Source organism: Poecilia reticulata, linkage group LG4 (assembly GCF_000633615.1).
Source record: "Poecilia reticulata strain Guanapo linkage group LG4, Guppy_female_1.0+MT, whole genome shotgun sequence".
Classification (NCBI taxonomy): domain Eukaryota; kingdom Metazoa; phylum Chordata; class Actinopteri; order Cyprinodontiformes; family Poeciliidae; genus Poecilia; species Poecilia reticulata.
This window is the reverse complement of record NC_024334.1, coordinates 2756015-2766296: the sequence shown is the minus strand read 5'-3', so window position 1 is coordinate 2766296 and position 10282 is coordinate 2756015. Positions and strand designations below refer to the sequence as shown.

The 10282-nt window shown below is 39.3% G+C and overlaps 1 long non-coding RNA gene across 2 annotated transcripts; it reads right to left on the bottom strand.

Annotated features, from left to right (window-relative positions):
- Positions 1-5070: 5070 nt before the first annotated feature.
- Positions 5071-6912, bottom strand: LOC103463113 (uncharacterized). Of its 2 annotated transcripts, none has more exons than XR_533458.1 (4): positions 6834-6912; positions 6166-6275; positions 5987-6085; positions 5071-5206 (listed from the first exon to the last, which is right to left on the bottom strand). It is a non-coding gene; the product is annotated as an uncharacterized LOC103463113 (long non-coding RNA). The 2 variants fall into 2 exon arrangements; XR_533459.1 differs by having other exon boundaries at positions 5071-5184.
- Between the last annotated feature and the right edge of the window lie 3370 nt (positions 6913-10282).

Sequence of the window (10282 nt, the reverse complement as noted above, 5' to 3'; positions counted from 1 at the left end):
TCTACTCAAGGGCTGGCGGCTTCATTTGAATGAAAAATAAAATAAAATCTGCATAATCCATTTTCTTTTCGTGGAGGTAAATTTTTCACAAATTAATAAACTTTAAAAAAACACACACACACATCAGAAACTGCATGGATTTCTAARCCTCAAAAATCAGATGCAGAGACGTTATAAGGCTTATATAAATATAATTTTCCTTCTAACTGACTGGAGCTCAGCATTAGCACCAAATTACAGAATGATCCAAGGCATGTGGGAGCCAGATTACCAAATGCTCCACACTGTATTAGTTCCATATTATACGAAAATCACAGCACTTTGGGTTTCATTTCAAAACATACGCAGAAATTAAAACATTAATTACTGTAATGATGGTAATCTGGGGAAATGTGACACCGCGTTAAAGCATGACAGATTTAGAGTATTTCTGAACGAGGCCAATTTAAAAACGCTTCAGTTCTTGTTGAGGTTTGGATGTGGAGACCCCTGGGGGGGAGGATGGGGGGTTATCTGGCTCCCTGCTGGGATGACTGTCCCATCCCGTCCAAAACCAACAAGTTCTCCGTTTWACATCTGATCACGAGCAGGAACGCCAACRGGAATTTACTTTGAAAGATTTGCTGCTTTATAACCTYCATCCTTTCATTTTCTGCACCCGATTAAAGTGGTTTGGGCCACAGGGAGGTTTGTGTCGGTCATCATCAGGAGGGGAGTTATACTCTGGACAGGTTCAGGGAACCACAGCAGAAAAACAGGAGTCGCAAAGACAACAACACAAAAACAAAAATGTTTTCTATTGCTTATCRGGATGAAGTGTTGTATAAGTTCCCATCTTCATGTTTTTCTTATGGTGTTTAAACACCTGATAATCCTGTAAACTGTTCAATTCGGGATAAAAATGTTAACATTTCTCCCATTTTCAGCTGCTGTGGTTTACTTTCACACTGCTAAACTCTCTAAAAAACCGTTTCCCCTCCTCACCTGTGGGGGCGCTGCACCACAAGCTACTGACAGGAAACAACATGAAAACTTCCGAAGACACTGAAATGTAAACAATGGGATGGCGTCAAATTTGAGCAGTGTAGGATTTTCCTTTTGTTCTTGATAAATGACCATGACTGCTAGACTCTTGTGTTTGTTTTGGTTGTATTTACCCAGAATCCCCTGCGCTTTATTCCGCTTCCTGCTTTTAGAGCGATCTCCGGTCCGCTTCGGGTTCACACATTCATTCAAACTGTCTCAAACCGAACTGAGAGTCTGGTTTATTTTTTGTTCTGCGTCAGAGTACGATTACACATTCACACCTCCCAAAACGAACCGGACTTTCTACGCAAAAGAACCAGAGTTGGATTAAAACAGACTAAACAGGACCGGTGTGAACGCATCTTCAAATGTGCTGTACAAAATAATCCACAAATGGGCGGGAATACATCCACAGAAAAATCTGCTGATATGAATGATACATAACAGTAAATATTTTATTTTTTTTTCTAGATTTGCAGTTAGTAATAGAGAATCATTTGTAGAAGAATCCTGACTGGGTTTCACTCGATGCGGAGGAGAATCAGCGCAGGAGCCACCAGACGTCATGGCCGATCATTGGAGTTGGAGAGGAAAAGCCCTAGAGGCCGTGATCTGACTGGACTTGGCATGGCTCTGCAGCTCGAAGGCCCGTCAGCGACAGCCAGGGATCACACATGTTGGTTAAAAGGATTAATTGGAAAGGCTTCTCGATTTCATTCAGCGCCTGTGAACAGTAACAGACTGCAAAGCACCAGAGTCAAGCTTTGGTTGGCCCGTGTTTGTGTGTGTGTGTGAGTGTGTGTGTGTGCGTGTGGGACCAGAACCAGAGGTAGTACCAATTCGCTAAGTAGTCCAGTTGAAGTGGCAGAATGACTAAATGGTCCAAAACGGCCAAACAAAGATCCATATGCCCAAACTGTGAGCATGCCAGAACCCGCTCTGAGCAGGCCAAGGCAAATCTTGTTGCTAGGCTTTACATGCTGGCAACGGTCCAAACCACTCATACATCGGAGTGAACTGCTGGACTTGGTTAGTCACACACACACACACACACACACACACACACACACACACACACACACACACACACCACCATCATATTTATCATGCAAGGCAAAGTGAAAGCTCCCACTGATTGAAAAGCCGGGCTGAGACGGTGGTAAGACGGGCAAAAAGAGAGTGGGAGACATTTCTTTCCCCTTAACAACCATTATCTTTAATCACCACCTCTAATTTCTCCTCCTGTTGCCGGATTCAGCCTCCAGATTCATCTCTTCATCTGTGCCATCAGCATTTTGGAAAGTGAGACAAAGTTTGGTGGAAGGAAAGGCCTCATGAATAACCACTAAGAAACACAACGAAACCATGAGGAATTTGAGTTTTTCCTCTTTATGACAGTGAAACTCAGATAGTTGGAGTTTGTTGCTACTTTTATGGTTTTATCTGACCTTTACACAGGTTTTCCCWTTAGCTGCAYTTTCATTGACATTAAAATTGCACAAATTGTAATTACAGATCAATCAGTGAAGTTTATTTGTGTAGCACATTTCAGAAAAGTTCTTTACATCGTAAAAATACWAAAACACAAAGTYATAGAAAACAATAGAAGCATTACATTTAGTCAAGTGGCACCGTTGACTAATGTTTAATTTATGATGTTTCAAAAGCAACTCTGAACAAAAATACATTTGCTTAATGGGAATGCCAATTTAAAAGAAAAACATTTTTTTGATAAAAAGTTTTTGTTAAAATCTGGTGGGAGATTTTAACAAAAACTCCCACCAGTTTTTGTTAAATCTGGTGGATTTGTTGAAACAAATCTGGTGGATTTGTTGAAACGGCAATGGAAACATTTTATTCCCATCACATCATCAACAACCAGATGTTTCAACTGCTGGAAAAAACTAAAGGAAACAGCAGGAAGACGGGCGGCGCGTTTTTAACGACTTTTCACATGAACAAACTTATTCAGCGTGACTTTGTGTTTTTTTTTATTTAATGGAAACAACGCAACTGCAAAGTTGTTTTTTTTCCCCAACATTATTGGAATATCGACAAAGTTTTAGGCGTGTTTGTAATGGAAACCAAACTAGCAACTGCATTTCCATTGGCCATGTGATTGTGCAAATTGGAAAGGAAATGGAAACAAAACAATTTAGAAAAACTCTAATTTTTTTGGTAAAGTTTTGGCAGTAAAATGAGGTGTTATGTTTTATTTTTTTGGCCATGTTGAAATTATTGTACTTTTCAAAACTGCAATGGAAACTCATTGTTCACATCACGAGTCATGTGATCAAAAGCCTCATGTCGCTACTGACAGAAATGACAAAGAAGACGACAGGAAGTGGTTGGAAGATGAAGGCATGTTTTAAATTACTTAAAATCTCAATCACACKTGATTTTAATTGCATTTCTTAATTAATGGAAACAATGCAAGTGCAAAATTATGATTTTTTTTTAAATATTGGAATATTGGCACAAAGTTTGCAGTGCAAATGCAATTTCTCATTCACAACAACCCAAGTAMTTAAGAAATTAAACTCAGTTAATGAAACTAAATCAAAATGTATAAAAACAAAAATCGAGTCTCATAAAAAAGGTTTTTCTCTTTTTGTCTTAAAAGAAACGTAAGGGAATGATGAGATCTTTCTATAAGTTTTTTTTAACTAATTTGGATTTTGTTTAATATAAATATGTTCAAAAATATGCTCCAGATATAAGTATAATCTAGATAGTGCTTAAAACTTACATCTCCAATATTTTAAAAACCAAATTAGATTTCCAATTTGTATTAAAARAAAAATACGAATGACGGTTAGGATCCCTCTGGAAAAAACAACAACAAATTTTTAAAAAATGTATTCAAAAACAGAAAATCTGATCAATCGATAAAACTGACTCATTACCCAGCCCTAAATCTATGGAAGGTTGTGAAMGTGTTTTACTAAAAGGCATCGACAGCTTTATGACTTATCATTTGACCACTTTTGTTTCCTCTTTTTGGTTTCCATCCATCCATTTTCTTGCACCCTTTTTCCCTGAGTGGGGTCGGGAGGGGTGCTGGTGCCCATCTCCAGCCAACGTTTCGGGCGAGAGGCGGGGTCACCCTGGACAGGTCGCCAGTCTGTCGCAGGGCAACACAGAGACAGACAGGACAAACAACCATGCGCACACTCACACCTAGGGACAATTTGGAGAGGCCAATTAACCTAACAGTCATGTTTTTGGACTGTGGGAGGAAACCGGAGTACCTGGAGAAAACCCACCATGCACAGGGAGAACATGCAAACTCCATGCAGAAAGACCGGGGCCGGGAATTGAACCCAGAACCTTCTTGCTGCAAGGCAGCAGCTCTACCAACTGCACCACTGTGCAGCCCCTTATTGGTTTCTAACATCCATATTCACCTGTGAATTTTCACACTTTTTCTTAACCGTTTTAACTGTTTAAATGAGTTAGCTGCTCAGATGTTACATTAACTTAGAAAGAAAACTTTTCACGAGTTTCAAAGTCAAGCCAAGGAGAAAAACACGCCTGGATTGGATTTAGTGGCAGAACCAGTATGAAATCAAAACCAGTTCCATCCATCAAAATGTCCAMAACAGGACTGCCCTTTAACCAGCCCTCTTTCCCTTTCTTCCCTTTTTTATCCAAGAGAAAGAAAAAAATCCCTTCAAGCTGTTCAGTACAAACAACTTACTGCTGTAATGGTGAAAACTAAAAGAAGCAATGATCTCTAAAGCTTTTAAARTGTAAATATTTGCTGAGTTTTCATAGATCAAGGTGCTGCAGTGTGTTTTCACTTTCAGACTGGGATTAACGTCCTMACAAAGAAACAGCTGCTGGTTCAGAAAAACAAGAACATTTCCTGTGTACATTAAACGCAAAAGTAAAGAGTTCAGCTGCCTACAGGTGTACAGACCGACATGTTGGGAGGAGTTTAACAGCTGGAGCACAAAATGCTAATCATTTTTATTAATACTAATAAACGTGTCACTTACATTGATGTGTTGAGGAGAAAAAAATTWAAAAACTTGAACAGAATCAGAATATTTCTCTATTTCAATAACATCATTGAAGCTGCAGGAAACCTGGCGGCGGCGTGAGAACCTGCTTCCGGTTGATGCCGGGCTGCCTTTTCTGAACATTTGTCGCCATCTGGTGGTGGAGAAAATAACTACTGCAACTCAGAAAAACAAAAAAATACCGTCAAGTTTGACGGACTATGAAGCAAAAACTACAGCCAGTTTAATCCTATTAAACATTTTCTACAGTTCATCCAAAGGTTTCTTACTAGTCCTGACTTAATTTTTCCAGAATTCTTTTAAATTTGTCTACATATGAAGGTTTTCCAGAAACAGAACAGATCTTCAGTGATTTACTAAAGATTTAATTTTATATTATATAGTTCAGTTTTATTATTACATGTTCCAACACCTGAATAAAGTCCATGGATTTGGTGTTTTATTGATGGGGAAGCCTAGTGTCTTTTAGAATATTAAAATTTCAACATATAATTTTTAAATATTAAATGATTCATTTTTATTATTGTTTACTCAGTACTTGAGTACTCTTTTTATCAAATACTTTACTTTTACTTGACTAAAAATATGTTGCACTCTTGACTAAAATTGTTGTCTTCTCTATCCAGCTCTTTTATGGACTTGCCATTCAGAAAGCACTTGTTGGTTGTGCAGGAGGCTCCACTTCTGCTTTTCACAGATGTGCAGTCGTATAGCTGTGAATCTGTTTGCAGCCATTTTCATGTGTGAATGTAAACGTTGAGCAGGGAGGCGTGCCCAGCACCAGGGACTACGTCTCATTATCTAACAATGATTTTTGTGCAAAAAATGTGACAAACACATTTTCTAACCTTTCCTAACCTGTTCAAGGAAGCATAATAGGTCACCGTCAATTATTCCACAAGTCAATTTCTGCTGCTGCTATAATCAACTCAAACCTTGAGAAAAGGGTGAGAGTCCTCCCTGCTTCGTTTTCCGTGTCTGTGGGTGTTTTTGCCTCTTCAGAGGAACATATATGAGGGTAGAAAGACGGACGGCTTTGAAAAGGAAGAAAGCAGGAGAAGCAGGTAAGCCTCATGTTTGGTCTGCAGCTGATAGTGGCTTTGGGTAAACATACCTGAGCTGTCTGCCTCCAAACACACACCTGACTCCACATGTAGCGCACAGGAAGGAGCGACCGCCTGACCACTCAGACTCTAACTTTACTGGTCTCCATTTCAGAGAAAACTGGAGATTTTGTTGTAGAAATGCAGAAAAGCGTTAAAGCCACGAAACTCTGAGGAAAAAATGTTTGAGTTATGTGGAAAAAGTCACAATTCTAAGAAAAAGAATGAAGAGAAACAAAGTCAGAATTCTAAGAAATGTGTATTTTTCTAAGCTTCGTATCCGTTTCAGGGTTTCCTCCTCACATAAAAAGCTGAAGGAACAATTAACTTGGAAAGAGAATCACATAAATATATACTGATGGATGCTGTATTAAAAGGTAATCCACGTGATGTTTTCAACTTTTTAAACTCAGAAATGTCACTTTTTCTTGAACATTTCTGAGATTTTTTCTAGCAAATTAGACTTTTGGAGCTCAGAAATGTCAGTTTTTCAAGAAATTTCCGAGAAAAATCCCAGTTTCTTAATTTTTTAGGACATTTTCACCGTTTCAAATGTGCCTGTTTTGTTATTTTTAGGCAGAAATTTACTCTTTTTTTCAGTTGCAACATATTCCTTGATGAATTCAAACCTTCCCATTTATGTCTGTCTAATAAAATCCAGAGGAAGAAGCAGTATTACCTGATGTGCTCAGTCATTTTTGCACAATCCCACACACAGTAGCAGGGTAATGGCAGTATCAGGCATTACTTCAGTCGCTGCAGATAAGAGAAGTTGTGAAACGAACTGTGCAAATCTTTCCACTTCAGCTCCAACTCAGTCTCATATCAAAGGTGCGGAGCGATAACGGGCCTCTCTGGCTCATACACACGGTTTCAGATAGACTCGCCGCCTCTGTTGGTGGTCTCCCCCCTTCTCTCTTAGATTAGCTCACTGACTGACTGGTATGTATGTCTCAATTCCCAGACATCAGGCTCAGTTAGTGAAGTTAGGCCAAACATGTAGCAGCAACAGTTCCTGCGTTACTCAGGGCAGCTGCGGGTTTCAGCAAGTCAAATTTAAGACTTTTAAAGACCTTTTTCRTGCCACCYKGAATTACATTTAAGACTAATAAGCTAAATATAGGGAATGGTTGAGGGATTYAATCAAATTAATAATGTTTCTTTGTGATTCTCTCRCTGCTTATGAAGAGTTTTGTCCCATATTTAAAAGGTTTTTAGTGCCTAACCTTGACAACAGAAGTGAGCCAAATCAAATGAAYGTTGTCCAGCTAACTRACGATACATTTGAATTTTACCCAACATACATGCAAAAAGGCCTAGCTAGCAACATTATATTAGCAGCTAGTTCCCAGTGGTCTTAACCTACGGTGGCCRTGAAGGGTCAACAACATGCAAAAGCTACAATACAACAACAAATAGCCACAATGGAAGTTATGCTAAATGGAGGCAGTGATTAACTTGCTAGCATAGTTTAGCATTGTAGCTTTTATAATGATGGTTCGGCTTTTCGTCTGTGTGGAGTTTCTTGTTGCTTTGTGGCTTTTGCATCTTGTTGCCCTTGGCTTTCGTAACACAGAACAAAGATGAAGATCTCTGCGTGTGACTCAAACATTTGCTTGAAAAAAAATCCCACAAAATAAATAGATAAACAAACTACAGATATTAGATGTACAGGTTTGATTCTTTTTAAGGATGAGCGAACATCCTTTTATTTCTGGATGYGTCTTCTAAGTATAAGTAGCAATAACAGGGGTGGGGAATCCAGGCCTGGAGGGACTCCTGCAACTTTTAGATGTGTCTCTACTTCAACACACCTGAGTCAAATAACSAGGTCGTTAGCAGGACTCAGGAGAACCTGCCTGCACTGAGGAGGTGATTCAGCTGTTGGATTCAAGTGTGTTGGACCAGAGAGACGTCTAAGAGCTGCAGGACTCCGGCCCTCCAGGACCACGTTTACCCACCCCTGAGCTATAATAATGAAAAAACCTTTTGTGCAACATTCTGTATTATGAACTGAACTCAGTACTTAAGTTTGTGTTAATTTGAAGCTTTGAGACAAAAAACACAAAGCAGAAAACGTCCAGGTCTGAYGTAGATCATGATCTCTCCATCCACTGATGAAATAACTGCTCCTATCCAAACAGGATGCAATAACTTCTGCTTCTTATGCACCTTGAGCGTGGAGAGTGTAGTGCATGCATCTGCAGGTGTGCCGTAACCGCGCACGCATACGTGTGTCTGTGTGTGTGTGTGTGTGTGTGTGACATTCTCTCCTGGTGCTGGAGCAGAACAAACATGGATTAGAGCCACACCACCATGCAGGTACCAACAACTCCCCGATCATCGACACTCAGTCAAACTGCAAACAGTCCTGCTCCGAGCGCCCAGCTGCTGCGGCTTACATGATGTCAGGGCCATTAAAGTTGTGTAGCTGCCAGATGAAAGGCCTGTCATTTGCACAGAGCTCGCTATTAGGAGGCTCATAATCACTCACAGACAGACAGGTTCGCTCCCTCAGGCACGGAGGCATCAAAGGCCTCCAACCGTGATGGGCGAGGGGAGAATCTAGGTTTTGTTTCTGCTCTTATAGTGATAATTAGCTCGTTGGTCCTTGTTTTCCCCTATTATCCATTCATAAASTTTACTGTGTGATGAATATTGTGCTGCAGGCAGAGAGGCCGTCGTCAGCAGATAAGATTCATGAGTTTATGGAAAGCCTCTGCGCTCATGAGCTTATCCACTCCCATTTGTGCAAATCACCAAACACACACACACACACAGGTCTTCCACCTCCAGTTTACACTCGATGCGTTTACACTGACCAACCGTATCGCTGTAATTTGACATTTTGAAAATAAATTTGCTTGAAGAAAATGTGACAATTTGAAAAACAAAATTGTTTTTTTTATTTTTTTGGCTGTTTTAAAATGGATTATTTCGCATCCCAGGGATCACATGATGTTACTACTGACGGAAACGACAAACAAGACGACGACAGGAAGTGATAGGAGGCACGAATTTGTAGAAAATGACAAAAATCCAAACTTTTAGCTTAAAATATTAAGTTGATCCTCCAAAAATATTTTTTTTCTTGGCATTTTATATCAACACCACTGAGATTAGAAAATCTCTKACAGGAGAATCCTGACTGAGACTGGCAAAGACTTTACAAAACATTCACAGCAAAAACATGAAAGGTTAATCAAACCCACCAATATATTAGTTAAAATATTCCTCAGTTGAAAGACTTTTCAAAATCAGAACAGCCTTAAAAACATTTAGTGAAAATGGCACCTTTTGATTCTATTTCACTTATAACATGGGAAAAATGTCTTTTTATGAGTGAAATAATCTGCCAGTGGAATTAGTACTATTTAATCAATACTTAAAACAAGCTCCTATGTTTCCTGAAAAGTTTCTTGTAAGTTTTTTGTTTTTCATCAAATGAACTACGGTATTTGTACTAGAAACTGGTTCAAAATACTTGGTAAGATTTTGTGTTTTTGTGCAGCAACTGTTAGTTTTAGGCTGAACCAAAACAAAATAATTCACATTAATATTTTCCACCTTTTTTAAAAGATCGTTTGACCAAAACAACATGGCTGTCGTTTTTCTGGTTGTTCGTATGGAAACTAAAATCTGCTTCTCTGTATAATTTATAGCGCTTCATTCAGCGGCGGTGCATTGAGCTCACACACTCCAACAGATTCAATTTGTCACCCATGACCGGGTCCGGWGAGGTGGATGAAGAACTGCTTTGGTCCTTTCCAGGTCACAAACCAAGAAGGCCAGGGTGTCGGATAAAGAACCAGCTCTGCAGGAAACCCAACACCACTCACTTGGCCTTGCATAAACACACACACACACACACACACACACACACACTCCAACTGGAACCATGTAAACTGGACTTATTTACCACTGTAACCTGCTGATCTTAGAAGTCTGGCTCACAAATAGAGTTGAGGGATAATAAATTATTTGAATCTTTGGTTTTTGAACATTTTATCTTTGGAAGCAAAGGTTTTTTTTTTCAGTAATAAACTCACTGAACTTTCATAGTTCAGAATAAAACCAATATAATATATTGCAATAGTCACATGACCAATATCAACAGATAATATACGT